Here is a 12292-nt window from a genome sequence, read left to right on the forward strand (position 1 = left end):
GGTGTCCAGCTGCCTGGACCACCTTGGAGGGACGCTGTCCTTTCACGTGCTGGCCCATCGGACCGTTGTCTGCTTCAAAACACACCTACCATATTCTGATACTTAAAGAACTGTTTTACTAAGTGAAAAAAAAAGGCCATCACAAAGCCTCGTTTACTGTCTTAAAGAAATTAAACAGGAAAATACAAACAAACTATACAAGTCAAAATAAAATTTAGGTCCCGCATCACGTATCACATTAGGACTTTCCGAAAGACACTGACATTGAACAAAATTTAGCAACTCTATAAACAGTGGAACGCCCCTTTACAAATTAACCTCTACAGCAGGAGCCTTTTCAAAGCCTTTGCGGGAGTTTGGAGGCAGACAGAGGATGGTGGCCATTGAGGCACAGACCCTGTGGCTTCAATGAGCAACATGTCTGGGCTCGGGCACCCGGAGGCCGGTATGACCAGCAGGAAGCCACCAACTTCCACAGACCCCAGGGGCAGCACACCCGAGGGGAGCGGGGAGAGGTACCAAGGCAGTTTTCTAAAACTCCGTTAAGGTGATGCACTCTCCACTGCACCTTAGGTTACTGCAGGGAGGCCGGTTCCAGCTGTCATTTGACGGACATCCGCCTAACTAAAATGACAGGAAATGCTAAACAAATCTCTCTTCTAAGAAAACCTCTACAAGCTAAACTGATGAATTTGAGTTATAGGAGATAATACAATTTTAAGGTTTGAAATAAATAATATTTTAAAATCCTCCACAGTAAAATTCTTCTGATGACTTTTTCTTTTTTAGGAACACACACTGCTCATTTGGCAGGTCTGTCATCTAAGCAATCTGCTCGGTAAGTGGCCGCAGATGGTATTTAAGTCACATTTCCCCAATCCAGGGCTATCAATCTCTGTGGCACGGACAATGGCACCCAGGGATGGCATCCTGGCCATTATCTCCCATTCGCACATGTAATGCAGTTTTGGAGATGCATATAAGCTGGGGTTTTCATCTCCTGTTTATGAAAGTCAGAAATGTAACATATACCTGGGAAGTTGTGAGCTCAAGAATATTTGCAAGACTAAATGAGGAGCTTTAATTCCCCCCAACAAATACATACATTAAATGTCTTCTGATTAAAGGCAAGAACAGTAGAAGGTCAAGAAAAGCAAGAAATATTATGAAAGCAGGAAAGCAGAAGGGACATTCAATCTTTATTCTTATTCTCAATTTAGAAATCATCACAGAACTGCCAGCCAAGAATACCCTATACTCACTTTTATGCCCACAACTCTCTGTGGTGTTTTATGAAAATGCAGTAATTGCTAGTTTGCAAGGAGGCCAGATTACACGCAACATTAATCACACATTTTAGCACGCAACCAGAAAGCAGAAGTATGAGGGACTATGAAAGGTGAAGGCTGTCACACAGCCTACACTGTTTCCTCGTGCAGGACACGCAGAGCCAAGCTCAAACCCTAGTTGTGTGCAATACACTGACCAGAAGTAGCCAGAGAAATGCCAGCAGAGGGGACAAGTACAAAATGCAGAAGTCGCGGCACGGTGAATGACCTCAGGGCTGCTGACCGCAGTCCGAGTCAACAGCATGACGAGGCTGCCAAGAAAGCAGGTGCAACCTCAGGGAGAGGAGCAGCCAGCACATCGCTGAGGGCAGCCCTGCAGTGGCCAGAGCAGAGACGGAATGCAGACCCACACGCCACTTTAAAAAGGAATCTTAACATCTCCACTCAGCAGGGCTTACAGAGGCTAGGCAAAGATGTCTGGGAAACAGGTCAAGTAATGGCTGAAAGAAATGTGTAGTCAGGAATAAACTAAAGAAATGAAAGGTGTGGGGGACAGTGGGCATGAGAGAGGTCTTGGGGTATTAGAGGATGGAGCCAGGGGTGTTGGAGTAACGGCATCCTCATAGCTGACCCCCATCGCCGCCACCACCACCAAGCACAGCAGCATTCACTGTGTGTCTTTGCCTGTCTCCTCTTTCTGCACAGCACTGATAACCATGTGACACGGGATGAGGACTCTTGAGTTGAGGATGCCCCCAAAACAGTGTGCAAGCCCCGAGAGCTCGTGTCTCATTTACTGTATCCCTGTTGCCTAGAACAATGCCTAACACAAAGGGGGAGTTTAAGTATCTGTTAAATGAACTTTGGAATTCTTATGAAAGAACTGTGCCGTTAAGCACACACAATTCTTTCATAAAGATTTTGCTTTATTCTGTGCTACTCAAGAGATTAAGACTAGGACCACTGGTGGAAGTCACAGGACAAGTAACATAAAGATCTATCCTATAACTAATTCCAAAAATGAGAGACAAGAAATTCTTATCAAGGAAGGGTTTCAAACAGAGGCTGGAGGGTTCCTTTTAGGCACGACCCAGAAGGGCACCCGCACTGGGTGGGACGTTGGTCTAGATCTCCGAGGGTCAGGGGTCTTGCTGAACATCCTACAGGGAACAGACAGTCCCCCCCAACAAAGACTGATCCAGCCCCCAAAGTTGGCAGTGCCAAAGTTGAGAAACCTGCCATAAAAATACAATGAGAGCTTCATAGATAATCTTAAATTATGTACTGGCTGAATTTTAAAAAAAAAGGAAAAAGGAAGAGGTAAATTTTAATAATATACTGTATTTAATCTAATACATCCAAGATATTAGCACATCCACGTGTAATCAGCACACAGGTACCCAGATACCGTCCCACACTGTCTTCAAAACCATGTGTGATTCTACTTGGAACCTGTCTGAATTTAGCTACGTTTTCAAGAGTCAAAGTGAATTCATGGTGTATGTTTAGTGAAAAATTCTGTTATACTAGCTCATGTTTATAATTTGAACTTACATTAGTTAAAATTCAGACTAATATTCAGTTTCTCAGTCACACTAACCACATTTCAAGTGTTCAAAAAACCGCAGTGGCTAGTGACTAGTATCAGATATTAATTTCTGTTATTGGTTCTGACAACAAAAGAATAGAACTGCTTTAAGACTGTGGGGGAAGAGCAAAAAAATTGCTCAAATACAGGAGTCTGAAGCCAGTAAGAATTAGAGAGATGCAAATGCAAACCACAACGAGACACTACTTCACACCCGTCAGAAGGGCCATCACTGACAAATCAACAGACGAGGCGCCTGGAGAGGACGCCGAGGAAGGGAGCCCTCCGGCACCACTGGTGGTGGTGACGCAGACCCACGCAGCCACCGCGGGAAGCAGCATGGAGCTGCCTCAGAAGAAGCTAAAAACGGAATTGCCTTGTGACCCAGTAAGTCCACTGCTGGGTACATAAAAAAAGCCCAAAATATTCATTAGAAAGAATATATTCCCTTCTATATTCACTGCAGTGTTATTTACAATAGCCAGGATATGGAAGTAACCCAAATGCCCACCAATGGACGAGTGGATATGAAAGTACAGTACTTATATTCAATGGAATATTACTCAGCCATAAAACAATAAAATCTTACCACTGGCAACAGCGTGGATGGATCTAGAGGGTGCTATGCTAAGTAAAGTAAGTTAGAGAAAGAAAAATATCCTGTGATTTTACTTACATGTGGATGGAATCTAAAAAACAAAATAAATGAACAAACAAAACTGAAACAGACTCATTGACACAGAGAACAGACCGATAGTTGCCAGAGGATAGTGGGGTAGGACTGGGTGAAGAAGGTGAAGAAATTAAGAAACACTAACTGGTTAGTTACAAAATGGTCATGGGAATGTAAAGTACAGCATAGGGAATATAGCCAATAATATTGCAATAACCATGTATGGTGCCGGGAGGGTACTGGAAATACTGGAAGGATCACTTTGCAAAGGATATGACTGTCTCACCACTGTGCTGTATACCTGAACCTAGCATAACACTGAGTGTAAACTGTTGTTAAAAATCAAAAGAATAAGAATTTTTAAAAAATGCCCTGCCAAAATAAAGTTACAGACAAAATAGTCCATAATCTAATCATCAAGCAAATGCTAAATCTTCTGCAGTATTATTTTAAAAAGACAAAGAGAATACATTCTTAAAAATTTAGGAAGCAGCCCTAGCTGGTGTGGCTCAGTGGATTGAGCACAGGCCTGTGAAGCAAAAAGGTAACTGGTTCGGTTCCCAGTCAGGGCACATGCCTGGGTTGCAGACCAGGTCCCCAGTAGGGACACATGAGAGACAACCACACACTGATGTTTCTCTCCCACTCTTCTTCCCTTCCCCCCTCTCTAAAAATAAATAAATATTTTTAAAAATTTAGGAAGCAGATTAAAACCTTTAAAAATTATGTATACTGAAAAGGATATGTTTCTATCTTGTATAACTTTACTCCCCTCAGCAGGAGGAAGAAAATCCCCATGGAACCCCTCGGAGGGAAGTGTTATTCCCAGCAGAAATAAGGACAGGGGAGAGCAGCGGTCAGACTTTTCAAGGCTGAAACTAAAGATAAATTATTCCCTTCCCTTGGAGTTTATCTGAGAGTCATTATCCTCAATTCTATGCTTCCTTTTTCCCCCCAAACAGAGAAAAAAACACCCTGTACCAGGGACTGAGAGTGATATGCCCCAGTTCTATTTTCAACCATACAGATGACACTATGACCATCCACACAACAACACAATAACTGGTTTTTTAACGAAAAGCCCTGTCGCTGTTGTTTTCTCCATGTGATGAAGGCTCCATGCACTATCCCACCTTCACCCCCTGCCCTGCAGAGCTGCAGACAGACCCCAAACTGAACCAAATTAACTTATGAAGTGTGCTGAAGAAACGCTATACTAGAATCCCCTTATTCTGAACAAGGTTGTGCAAGTTCAGGACATCACTACTGCCCACATCTTAAGATGGTTTTGGATGGCAGAAACCACAGGTGAGGCTGACCTTGACAGAGCCTGTCAAATTCCCGTGAACTGTGCTGATCCCCTCAATCCTGGACCCTGCCGCAGCCTCCCTGTTCCTGCCCAAGCATTAGTAGGATACACACAGGACACTGTCTGCTCATGAGATGCTTTGACAGAGAGCTGGAAAAGTTTATCCAACAAAGGCAGGCAAAATTAACCCCCAGCTGGAATTAGTTACCAGATGGTTCACGCTTTTCAGGTTTGCTTCTTAATTTCCATGAGGCCACATGGACTGTTCTGGGTCTTGGGTACATAGAGGCATGTGTTTACTCCACTGAAAGACCATTACACTCAGGTCGGGGGTCTTTCTCACAGAGAATATCAAAGAACCGTGGGGCAGGAACCAGGGCATCAGCCCACGCTCTTTGGAACAGCCTATCTGCACAACCTGGGCAGACCGTGAGGGTGAAACAAACAAACAAACAAAAAATGGCAAAAGCACTAAAAGGCATCAAAATCGTTGAGTTCAAAAACTGTATTGAGAAGTGGAAAAAATGTCTCGATAGGTGTATTGCATCAAATGGAGAGTACTTTGCAGGTGACTGAAGTTTAAGCATGTAAGAATAAGTACATGATTTTTTATAAATAAATGCTGTTTTTTTTGAGTCCCCCCCTTATAGATGGATTGTTTCACTTGTTGTATAATGAATGTATTATTTTGTAATTTGAAAAATGAATCCCATCTTTTTTTCTCATTTAATTGCTTACTTCCATATGGTAAATGCTTGAGAAGATTACAGCTACTCAGCTATACAATCACCTTGTTTGGCAGCTCGATATGTACTAAGAAGAGGAATGCCTGGGACAGCTATCGTTTCTCAGAAATGAGGTCTATGTTTCCTACCTGTACATCAGTTCTAGAGAATTTTTAAAGCGCCTTGTTATTTTTATAAAGCACAAACTATTAAGATAAAAACATTCATAGTCACTGGTGATACACCATCTGCCCACTGGCTTCGCTTTCCAATTTGTAAGAGCTCTTTGTATATGATAAATATTTTATTCACCACCTACACTGCAGGTAACTTTTCTCAAGTCTAACATTGGTCTTCTGATTTGGTTTGTAGTATCATCTGCCAAACCAAATCTATCTACCTGGGAAGACAATACAGAATATAAAGCAAAGTCTGTATGTGAAACTTTAGAGTTACCTTTCAGTATTTTCTCTATGGACAAAACACTTCACCATTCTATTAATAGTCACTCCAGAAATAAAAGGTGAATCTTTTAAGTCATAAAGGTTTATAATCTCTCATTCCTAAGTTTCCAGAAATTCAAGTTTCATATCAAAATGAGGACAAATACAACAATGAAAATGATCTTCTCAAGCATTTACCATATGGAAGTAAACAATGAGAAAAAAAGATGAAATTCACTTTTCAAATTATAAAATAATACATTCATTATACAACAAGTGAAACAATCCATTTATAAGAGGGGACTCAAAAAACCCCTCTTATTAGAAGTTTGTTTCACTTCTTCCACATCAGCAGAATGTTTGCCTTTGAGGACTGTTTTCATCCAGCAAACAAAAAAAGGTGACTTGGGGTGAGATCTAGTAAATGGCGGGGTGGGGCACAGAGGTCATGTTGTTTTTTGGTAAAAAACTGCTCAACACTCAGCTTGTATGTCACCCAACATGAAATGGGCAAATGCATTGAAAGAGTCTTCAAAAAAATTTCACTGAAGCTAAACGTAGCTTCTCATGACAACGGCAGCTGGTACACCGTACAGATGGGTTCCTAGAACACTCATCTAGCAGGGGAAGCCTGTACTACAGGGGGCCTGCCCTCTGGAAAATAATTCCACTTTTTGGGGTCCCCTTGTCCACACTTCTCAATGGGGTTTGCTTCTTTCCCTTTCAATACTGCTTGAAAGTTGTTCACATCAAATGGTAAACTAATTCTCTTAAGTGAGTAATATTCCACGACAAGAATGCTACCTATCAAAATATACTTTGCCATTATCCATGAAAGGAACGGAATGACTGTATTCATTCTTTTGCCAAACCAATTGAGCGACACATGTTAATACATTATATTCCTACTTAAATCTGATGCTTTCATTTTTATGGACTAGAGTACCGGGGTGAGACTGCTGCATCAACAAGTGTCCATACTCTACACGCCCACGGATGTTGCCAGTCTGCTTTCTGAAAAGGTTTGAACAGTTTCACATTTCACCCATAATCAATGACAGTACTTTCTGCCACATCCCCACAGCAGCAAGTGGTGTCAGTGGGTTATCTTACTCACGTTTTGCCAGCGTAACTACTGGAAAGTGATACCACATTGCTATTTTGTTTTTCCTTGACTACTGGGTTAGAATACCTTTCCATATGTTTAATGACCATTTGGGTTTACACATCTGTAAATTGTCTATTTATATCATTTATAACCACTAGATGATTTTTGGTCAAATTCGTAAGAATTTGTTGTATATAATAGATATTGATCTTTTATCTATCTTTTATTTAGGTTCCAATGTAATTCTTTAAGTGATCAAAATACATACGTATATCTCAAGGTGCTTTCTCTCCATGAAAACAGCTAGAACTCTTACAGGCGTTTCTCCCTGCCTGTGCACGGGGGACCGTGTGTGACTGCAGTGTGAGATCCCTGTGCCCTCTTGCCTCTACGCCTTTCACAACGGGGCCCGTGAAGCCGCCCAGTTCCCTCTTACAAGGCAGAGAGAAGAACTCTCCCTCCAACATTTCTCTTTCCCACGCTTCCAGGAATCTCAATGGTCCACATTTTCATTTAGCTTCACTCCAGCTTCTACCTCCTTTAAAAAGACCCTTGATCATTAATCTGTATGCTTCAGGAAGGACAGGAAAAGTTCAGTTGTTTTAAAAGCAACATTTTCCACAAATGCCTGACATCACACTATCACTGAACTAACTTTAAATGAGTTCTACCAACATGAAGTGTTTGAATGCTAATAGCTACTAGTTAGTGTTTACTTCACTTTAGAACCTGTGTTTATCACTTAAAATGCAGCCCTTCACTTAATTCTCAAAATAATCCTGTAATTAAGCACTCATTAAATAACTACTTTGTGGTCACAAACTGAATGAGGGGTGGACCGGGATTCTCCCATCCAGACCGGGAGCTTCTGGGTTTCGAAGCTCTGACTGCCACGTCATGTGAGCTTCCGAGGCTCAGTGTCCCTACTTAGAAAATGATGACACTGTCTCACATGGTCATGGTGAGGCTCCAGTGAGGCAATGTGTGCAGCGTAGTGCTTTTAAAGCTTTGGGTCCAATTCTTTGGTGGTCTGTAAACTCAATTTAATGTTTCATATAACCAGTGTTTTAAAAAATGAAATAAAGTACAACTAGCAAGAATAGGTCTCATAAATGAAAACTTTGGTTCAGTAACACATACATACTCGCATATGTGTATGCTACCTGGTAAAATATAAAAACAGACATTTTTGTTGGGTTGGCCAAAAAGTCCATTTAGTTTTTCCATAAAATAAAAGATACATTTCTCATTTTCACCAATAACTTAATTGATTTGGACATTTTGAGTATGTTGGCTACATCCCACATGGTAAAACATTGATGGTTCTCAGTTAATGTCTAGATTTGATTGCTATCAACTTCGAATGGTCTACCTGAACGTGGAGCACAAACCAGCAAGAAATCTCCAGCTAAAAACTTCGCAAAAGTGTTTGACCAGTCACAGCACCTTCTCCATGCACCACACAGATCCTTTTTAGCATTTCAGTCGTGTTTTCACCTTTCTTGCAATAACAAAAGCATAAAGTGCCAAAAATGTTGCTTATTGTCTTCTGTCTTCAATATTAAAATGGCTAACCCCAAATTCACCAACTTTGGTAAGTTTTTTTAAACGCATGTGGATGTGACAGTTGTCACCATACAACCTAACAAAATGGCTGCAAATGAAGCTCAAGACTACTAAGCGCCACTAGAGCCACTGTATGGAAAAAAACAAAGTTTTTGGCCAACCCAACGGTATCCAAGACTTTGTCACCGACATAAGAACATTTAGCTTCGTGCCTGACAGGTGGAAACTCTCAACATAAAGTGGATACTGATGTTGTTATTAATTACTTTAGGGAAAACCATCTCATTTTTATGAGTTTTTAATGATTTAAAAACAGTACTACTTTCTACAGGAATAATTACTGTACCATACTAACTATATTTTCAGAAGATGATCCAGAAAAATAGCCATTTACTGAAGAATACGCATACCTATATAAAGGTGTGCAGAGAAATAGGTAAGAATTACTTCTACTGCCCTAGAGAAAGTCAGACAATAAAATGTTTCGACACGTGTGCGACTTCACCTGGTAAGGCTTTGCGTAGGCTGATGAGCAGTGAAGCCAGAGGTCTCACTTGAGATCGATACCAGCAATACCTGAGGTTATTTTTCCAACTTGAGACTCTGGCCCCAGAACCTCTGGTTAGGAGACCAGGGAATCTTTTAAACAAAGAATCTTCAAATACATTGTGGTCAAGACACAATGAGGCAACTCGGTAGAGGCTCCAACTTAGTAAAGTCCCTTTCTTTCCTGTGATTTAATAGTTCTTATTATTCTTTGTTTTAATGTCATATGACCTTGGTGAAGTGCTAGAATAATTCTGTCCAAATAACATTTTTCATTTAATTGAAATGATGACAGAGAATAGTAGTAAACCCCAAATTTAATTTTACTGTGCTTTAAACATTCCACTGACATTATTAAATAGTACTTAAACTGGCTTGAGGGTACCTCCTTTCAGCAAAGACATTCTGAACGGCACCTACTAGGAGAACAATCTCAAACTCAAAGATGCTGTCTGTTTGCAATGGAATTTTAAACGCAACTCCAGTGTTCAGATTTAAAACACTGATGTGGGCTGGTAATTCTTTACTGTGCCCGTCCGTCTTCATTCCCTCTGCTATTTCTGTGCATAACCGCCACTCACTGGGCTGTAACCCCAAGGTTAGGATCCTGTCTCCTCCCCGGCACACTCCACAGAGCGCAGTATGTTGCATACAGCACACGCTCAATGTTTTATGATATATGGTTTTACCTAACTTCTCTTTAAGTTAGAATAAGCCAAAGGAAGAAAAAGAGCGAAAAAACGACACATGAATAAGCAATTGTGATATGAAGAACACAAAGAATCAAATTTTCTGTAAGTCACTTCTTAGAAAGAAAATATTTTCAAAACCAAATTCTTTAACACACACTTGCACTTTACAATTGAATATTTGTTCATGTTATTAAATATTCTGAAGATACCATAACTTTAAGTACTAAGATATTCATTTGCACACTTGAAAAATTAAAAAACAACCTAATTTTAACGTCTCAAGATTCAAGATTTTTAAAAATGATCTAAAAATCTAAGAAAATTTCACAGGGAAGCAGACTTCAATCCATCTATAACTGTAATACTGAAATTTATAAGTGTACATGCGTATTTACATTATGATCTGTACTAACATGTGTATATCTATTTGCAGTTATTAGATACTCATCACCTCTCTTCTCAACTGTCAGAAAGAATCCTTCTTCCCCTCGCTACCATTCTTTCCTTCAAAAAGCTCCAGTTTAAACACAATCCTGATGAACATACCTAGCATTTGAGTCTAATCGCCTTTAATTTTTATTGCACTATTGATGTTAATTAAACACCCAAAAGGAACTAGTCTTCCAGGTTAGAAAGCCATTAGAAGTAACTATAAAATTATATTTACAAAATTAAAAGAATCATTGTAGTAATGAGAAGTCTTATTTCATTCTCACAAATTATGCATAATCTTACTTGAAACAATCTTTATTTACATAGTTCATCAGGAACGGAGTTTGTAAATCTACTCTTTAAAGGGCTGAAAAGGAAGTGATATGCAGAGAAGCCTAGTAATCTCACCACTGATGGATAAACATATTTTTAGTCATGTGAAAAGTATCAAGTTCCATTTTTGGGTATCCACCACTCCTCTCCATCCCTTCTTCCCCTGGTTAGGACAAAGAACCAAGAAGAATGCAACTCCCCTATTCACCTTCCTCTCGTTTCTTAAGAACAGATGAGGCTGCTGCTGTAGATTCACTGAAATCAGTTCACCAAGAGATTCTAAGCTCTCTCTCTTGAGCCTGCAGCTGGGATGCTGCAGGTCCTCAGTGAGTGTTGCTGAGATAAGCTCTATGCCAGTTGGTTTTCTATCAATTAGGGATTTAGGGTGAGTAAATGGGATGCCACAATGCATTTACAATGTAAAATAATTTGTCTATAACAGCCAAAAAAGGCTATTTCCTTGCTTTGAAAAATTAAAATATCAGGTCACTGTCATCAAAAGATCCTGCTGAAGTTAACACTTCATCAGTGATAGGAGAGAGAGAGAAAGGTTAACTTTGGGTAGGCAAAGATTTCTTAGGACACAAAAACACCCTAACATAAATGAGAAAAATTATAAAGCGGACTTCACCAAAATTAAAAACCTCTGTTCAAAGAAGATATTTAAGACATCTATTCACTATTAAGGAAATGGAGAAACAAGACCGAAACTAAGAAAAAATATACATGATATATATATTTGATAAAAGACTATATCCAGAATGTACAAAGAATGCCTACTAATCAATAATACACACAGCCCAATTTAAAATGTGCAAAGCTCTCAGACACTTCACGAAGAAAGATACAACAATGGCTAGTGAACACCTGAACAAGGGCTTAAAATCGTTTGGCAAATATAATATTAAAACCACAGTGGGAGACCATGTGATACCCACGTGATACCTACGTGATACCCACGTGATACCCACGCGATACCCACGCGATTCCCACGCGATTCCCACGAAACACGAAATGTTGATTAGGATGTGGAGCAACTGGAATTCTCACACATTGCTGAGAAATGGTGCAGTGAGTCTAGAGAACAGCACAGTGACATCTTATAAAGCGCTCTAGGACCCCAAATTCTACTCCTACATGACGAAGAGAATAAACACATGTCAATAAAAGGACTAGAATCAATCCAAATGTCCACTAACAGGGTTACAGAGAAAGTGTGGCATATTCACACAATGGCATACGACTCGACAATAAAAAAGCATTGAATGCTGATATATACAATAAGAATGAATCTCAAAAAATGTTTAGTGATTCAACCCATACTCAAAAAGTGTACGTACTGTATGATTGCATCTATAATGCAGTTCAAGACCAGATATGAGTAATCTACAGCGACAGTAACCAGAATAGTGGCTTTCTCTAAAGGGTTGACTGGAATACAGTCAGGGGGAACTTTCTGGAGCAACGGAAAGGTTCTACATCGTAACTGGGGTGGTAGTTACATGGGTATATGTGTTTGTCAAAACTCACCAATCTGCACATTCAAGAGCTATGAATTTCATTGTATATAAATTTTACTATAATAAAG

General features: G+C 40.0%; 1 protein-coding gene across 6 annotated transcripts in view; it reads right to left on the bottom strand.

The window, feature by feature from the left end:
- OSBPL1A (oxysterol binding protein like 1A) overlaps positions 1-12292 on the bottom strand; it is a 213414-nt gene that overhangs the window by 34403 nt on the left and 166719 nt on the right. The gene's annotated exons all lie outside the window — the stretch shown is intronic.

The sequence above is a fragment of the Sturnira hondurensis genome, unplaced genomic scaffold (genome assembly GCF_014824575.4).
Source record: "Sturnira hondurensis isolate 20B ecotype Veracruz unplaced genomic scaffold, ASM1482457v3 Scaffold0001872, whole genome shotgun sequence".
NCBI lineage: Eukaryota > Metazoa > Chordata > Mammalia > Chiroptera > Phyllostomidae > Sturnira > Sturnira hondurensis.